Consider the following 6,038-nt stretch of genomic DNA (forward strand, 5'->3'; position numbering starts at 1 on the left):
GTGGAGGATCATGACTAGCTTCTGTTTGATTTCACCTCGCCTCGTTTTGTAGCCTGCTTCTGCACAAATGTACTGGTGTGTGTCTTCCTCGGGTTGCTTTGGGTTCGCGCGTGTGCTAGCACTGACCAGTGGTTGTTGGTTTGTCCAACGCTGTCGCCTTTGTCTCTATTTGATTATCTTCAGATATGGTGGTTCATCCTCAGCGCCTGTCCTTGTACAATATTTCTGGTATGGTGTTATTTTGTTGGCTTCCTTTGCTTGTGTTTCCTTGCTGCCTGCGTGTAATACTGGCACGGAGTCTTAGCTTTAACTGACTAGCTAAGTCAGTTAGAAAATCGGAGAGATCTTCTATTGAGTAATATGTACTTGTCCCTTCAGATATATGGCACACATTTTATTTCAAAAGCAGAATTGATTGATTGAGGAGCTGCAGACTATCTCAGTTTGTATATGCTTTCAGCGTCGAAAATAATTTAGCCACGTTTATGCTTTTTTGCTTAGGTGATCCCTGCCATGATAATGAATTTGCATAAGAATGTATATTTTTCTTGGAAAATTCTATTGGATGGGTAGATATCTTGCTAGATTTTCTTAAGATTCGGGAGCCCAAGAGCAATGTACTGTTTTCTCCAATTTGGAAATGAAGTATGCTGTGGGTAGTGGATGTACTACAAACTCATCTAAAATAAAGAAAGAGCAATTATTGGGTGACAATGACATTCATGACGGAGACTCCGTGCAGATTGTCTTTCCTTTCCATTTGTTTCTTATTCTTGTCATCTAATGTAGATAAATAGATTATATGCTTTTGTGCTGAATTAACGTGGAAGGTCGAGATGACTGCACTTACATAATTTTTTTTTTGTTATGTTTATTAATGTATGGATGCCTGACCCTAAATATGTTTGGTTAAAATGTTTTCCTCTGAGAAAGTTGGTCTGAAATATTTGAGGTCGTAATCTATTTTACAGGATACTGGTTGCATAGCTGATTCAGTTGCATTAGTTCAGAACAAGTGCTTGTATTTATCTTATTTTTTAGGTTACTCATATTGCATATTTATTTATTTGGTACAGGCTCGTACGCTAGATTTTATTTCAAGTGTATACATTCTTTTTTTAACAAGAGGGTATGTATTCTGGACACAATCTATCCATCTAAGTTTTATATTTGAGTTATGAGCAATTGTCTTATTTATATTGTTATTTTCACTCTCCATGCACAGATTTTATTTAATTTGTCAGGATCATTGTTGTCCTGAAATTTACTCTGAGCTTTGTCGTCTTGTCAGGTAATCAAATGTAACCTAACCTAAACTTGCATCCTTTTCCTGTGTGGATCAAATGTGCATGCTCATGCTTTAGACTAAGTAACACAGAAGGAACATACTAATAACCTTGTTAAGTTAATTCTACTTGCTATGCATGCCTTGTGACCATCAAGTTATGGTTGGTCTTGTGGTGAGTGCAGCCTGTTGTACACCTGGCTCAGGAGATAGCAGCCATCGAGCAAGTTGTACGAGAGAACTGCATTTGCTTTGGTTATACATGGGTAAATTTGATCAATACTTGTGTATCTTCTCTCAATTTCTGGTCAGGTACACACACTGCTAGCTTGTAAGGATTTCAATATTGGGACTTCATACTGCACATGAACTCGAGAGCAAACCATGTGCTAAGGCTAGGCTGTCAAGGTAGTGGAAAAATAGTGAGAAATGTGCTAAGGCTAGGCCTTCCTTTTCTGTTAGACTTAATGATCATAATGGCCCTTTGTTTGTTAGTGGTAAAGGGCTCAAGCAGGAGGACCCTCTTTCGCCCATATTATTTAACTTGGTGGCTGATGTGTTCTCTAAGATTCTGCAAAAAGCTGCTCTTAAAAAGAATATGTCTGGGGTTCTCCCCCATGTGATTTCTGGGGGGATTATGAGTCTGCAATATTCTGACGATACCTTGCTGTTTTTGGAGCCTAGTTTAAATAATGCTAGAAATGTTAAGTGGCTTCTCTCTTGTTTTGATGGTTTGTCTGGTATGAAGATTAACTTCAACAAATGTGATTTGCTAACTGTTAATGTGGAAGAAGAGATTGCTAAGAGTTTGGCCCAGATCTTTTGCTGCAAGAAAGGGGATTTACCTTTGAAATATTTGGGGGTTCCCTTACATTTTGCTAAGCTTACATTAATAAAATTATCAAAAGAATTTGTGGATGGAAAGGGAGGCAGCTTAGCTATGAAGCTAAGTTGGTGCTTATTCGTACTTGCATTGCCAGCATCCCTACATATCTTATGTCCATTATTAAATTTCCTAAGTGTGCAATCAAAGCTATTACCTCCCAGATGGCTCACTTTTTGTGGGGGAATATGGGGGACATTCATAAATATCACTTGGCCAATTGGGGACTTGTGTCCCAGAGGAAACAATATGGTGGCCTGGTGGGAGTTCCTAACTTGAGAGAAGTTAATATGTCCTTGCTAGCCTCTTGGGCTAGAAGGTATTTTGCTGGGGGGGACAAAAATTGGGTGTCCTTAGTGGACTATAAGTATCAAACTAAGAGGCCTAACATTCTCTGTGCCAAAGAAAAGGTGGGTTCCCCATTTTGGAAAGGGTTGACTTGGGCTTTAGCTGGGGTGAGGCCTTTCTATAAATGGATTGTTGGTAATGGTAATCAGGTATTTTTCTGGCTTGATGTTTGGGTCGGGGCGTCTCCTTAAAAACCCAATTCTGGGATATCTATGAGTTATGTCAACAACAGAATGCAACTGTTGAGCAGGTGTGGGATGGGGTTTCCCTGAAACTAAGAGCATCTCCAATAGATGGTCCAAATGTAAAAATACCTAACTTTTGGACCGTCTGGGGCAAAAGACGCTGCTCCAACAGATGGTCCATATGCAAAAAAATTTGGACCGCGGCCTCCTCGTGATGTAAAATACAACACCTCGAGATGCAAATTTACATCACGAGGTGCATCTGGTCCAAAACCAGCCGCCGCCCGCGAACACCCAACCGCCACTTCATTTCCTTTCCCGCCCGCCCGCCTGCGAGCCTCCCGGCCGCTGCCGCCATGGCCGATGGCAATGACCCCGCCGCCTTCTCCGCCACCGCCGCAGCCGGTGGGCTGACCCACGTGGCCGCCGCCGCTGCCGCCGCTGCCATCTCGCCCGCAACCGCTGCCATGCCGCCGCCCGCCGGCCCGGATTGGCGCCGCCCCGGCCGGTGGCCACCGCCCCGACCGCGAAGGGACGAGGAGGCAGCGTAAAACGGCCGGCCAACCGCAGCCGCAATCTGACCGACAGTACGCGGCCGCGGCGGCTCGGGGTGACTACTCGCAGACGGTGCGGCCAGCGGCCACACATCCATTCCTCAACCTCCCCCGCCGCCACCGCTGGCTGTGGAGGAAGATGTGGCCACGCCGACGGCCACCGCCTCCAACATGTTCGACGAAATGTCGCAAAGGTATAAATTTTCCGTTTGTGCTCTCGTTTGTTTCAAATTTTTTGTGTTCTTGATTGTTTGTGCGTCCAATTGTAGTGTTGATGATGAAGCTTTCATGCATGCAACAAATGTGGCAAATGATGATTACATATATGAGTCACAAGAATATGAAACCCAATATGATGATGACAATCTTGATGTGGACGATGAGGGCTTTATTGTCAAGGGAAGAAGTGGAAATTATACCACCACGTAGGATGTGTTGATATGCACTGCTTGGAAGAAAATCTCTCAAGATGCAAGCGTTGGAAGCGACCAAACGGTGAGCACCTATTGGAAACGCGTCAAGGAGTATTTCGATGAGCGCAACACAAGTGGTATCTTCCGTTCGAGCGACTCTCTACGCCAACGTTGGTCCACCATCAACGCCGAATGCTCAAAGTGGGCCGGTTGCTTGTCAAACTTTGCTCGCATGAACCCAAGTGGTTGAGCGATTTTCAAATTTTTGTTGCTATTTCAATGCAAAACCGCGGCTGAACAGTGGCTGGCAGCAGCCGCGCGGCCGTTTTCATATTTTTACACCTTTGGTTTGGACCATCTATTGAAGTTGCTCTTTTGGACCATTAATTTGGACCATCTGTTGGAGTTGAGCTTTTTTCGGAGCTCTAAAACGCACTTTTTGGCGGTCCAAATTTTACATCTCCGGTTTTGGACCGCCAAAATTTGGACCATCTATTGGAGATGCTCTAACCTTTCGTAGATGTGTTGATGAATCTTTTTTGGAGCAATGGGACTTGCTGGTACATTTGTTGCAGGCGTCTCTCTAATACTGCGGATATTCCTGTATGGAGGCTGGATAGCTCTGCCTCTTATACTACTAAATCTTTTTATGCCCAGATCAATTGGGGAGGGGTTGAAGTTCCAAATAGATACCTTGTATTTGTTCGGCTGGTTATTCATAATAAGATTCTGACTCGTGATAATTTGAGTAAAAGGAAAGTAGTTGAAGATCTTTCTTGCTTATTTTGTAGTGAACCAGAATCTGTCAACCATTTACTGTGTGGGTGCATTGTGGCAGAACACACTTTGCAGAGTGTTTCTGAGGTTTTTGATCTTAGTGCCCCCAATTGTGTTTCTGATCTTGCCTGTTTGTGGGACTGTGATAATAAAAAAAGGATTTCTTGCATTGTTGCTGTTGCTACTTTGTGGAGTTTATGGACAACACGTAATGATATATGTTTTCAGGGAGCATCTTGGAAAGACACCCGGATTGTTCTGGGAAAGATAAGCAGCTACTTCATCAATGGCTGATTCTGTGCTCGGAGGGACAATTATTGATGATGAAGGGTCGCTTGCAACTGCTGGACAAAAGAAGAGGAGAGCTCCTGAGGATCGCTTGGCAAGGGGGAGCAAGATCGTCCCTGGGCGCGACGGACCTGGGCTCTGTGTGAGAGCTCATTCTCATTCGCTGTTCGATCTAGGTGGTAGTAGTTTTAGTCTATCTGCTGGGATTTTTGGCGCCTGTACCTTGCTTCTCTAGTATTATACTTTTATGTGTAGTCTTTGCTGGTCCTGGCTTCAGCTACTCTAGCTTGTGTTGAGCGCTGTTGAACAGTTTGTGTGTTTGCTGTGGCCTCGTTTTAATGAAATGGGGCGGGGGGAAACCCCTTTTCGATCAGAAAAAGATTTACCATCCTGCAGCCTGTCAACAGTTTAAGATTTTAGACACTTTTTTTGATTAACTACCTTGGGCTGCAAATGACAATGAACAAGAGCACACGACATTTAGTTGTTCCCCTACTTGTAATGGATCTGAACTCCAATAACGTAGTAACTGTACGTCTATGCTGACGCGTATTGGAGGAAAAAAAAAGGAAATCTGTCAAACATGGTCCATGAAAACAGTTTCTTCTTTTTTTGGCGGGGTGCCATGCAAACAGTGAAAATTTGATTCCGCGCCTGAATCTCGTAAAATATATGCCTCGCTCACAGGTCAGGATCACCCCCCGCCGTGCAGATGGAGAGGCTAAGGCCAACTCCACCGCACGACCTCAAACGGACGTTTGGTTTGGCCGAATTTCGTCCCTTTGGGACAGCAATGGGTTCGCCCATGTTCGCTTCTATCCGTTGGGTCGTGGATGCGCCCAACGCGCAGCCGCACTCCAAATCATGCCCGGGGTGGACGTGATTAAAAAAACCCAGAAAAACTAAAATAAAATGCCGAAATAAAAAAATAAACGCAAATATAAAAACATATTACATAAATTAACCATCACGGCCACAAAACGGCCCAGTTCCACGGTTCACATTGCCATATATAACACAAAAAACAAAACAAAAAGCGGCGCCCGCGCTCTCCTACCGTGCCCGTCGATGCCGTGGCCGTGGCCGTCTTCAGTGGCTGCCGATGTCGTCGTCGTCGCTGACGAGGTCGACGTAGTCCGGCGGCGTCCAGAGGTGGGACGGCGGTCCGTGGTACACGGGGGCGGGCTGGAAGGCGGGAGGTGCCTGCACCACCTCCTCCCGTGGCGACGCCTCCCGCTCCGGTGACCGCAGCGGCGTGGGGCACCAGTTCACGCCCCCCACGGCGTCGGCCATCTCCGGGCCCGG

The 6,038-nt window shown here is 45.3% G+C and overlaps 1 protein-coding gene across 5 annotated transcripts in view; it reads left to right on the top strand.

Moving 5' to 3' along the window:
- Positions 1 to 5,121, top strand: part of LOC123079466 (pentatricopeptide repeat-containing protein At1g55890, mitochondrial) — a 7,795-nt gene extending 2,674 nt beyond the window's left edge. Inside the window, exons 2-6 of one of the 5 annotated variants that reach the window (XR_006438006.1) lie at positions 1,077 to 1,129; positions 1,226 to 1,291; positions 1,598 to 3,449; positions 3,525 to 3,750; positions 4,674 to 5,121. The gene's annotated coding sequence lies outside the window, so the exon portion shown is untranslated. The remainder of the gene's footprint in view (positions 1 to 1,076; positions 1,130 to 1,225; positions 1,292 to 1,597; positions 3,450 to 3,524; positions 3,751 to 4,673) is intronic. The other 4 variants (XR_006438007.1, XR_006438008.1, XR_006438009.1 and 1 more) reach the window with 4 other exon arrangements.
- Positions 5,122 to 6,038: the final 917 nt, after the last annotated feature.

Source organism: Triticum aestivum, chromosome 3D (genome assembly GCF_018294505.1).
Source record: "Triticum aestivum cultivar Chinese Spring chromosome 3D, IWGSC CS RefSeq v2.1, whole genome shotgun sequence".
Lineage (NCBI taxonomy): Eukaryota > Viridiplantae > Streptophyta > Magnoliopsida > Poales > Poaceae > Triticum > Triticum aestivum.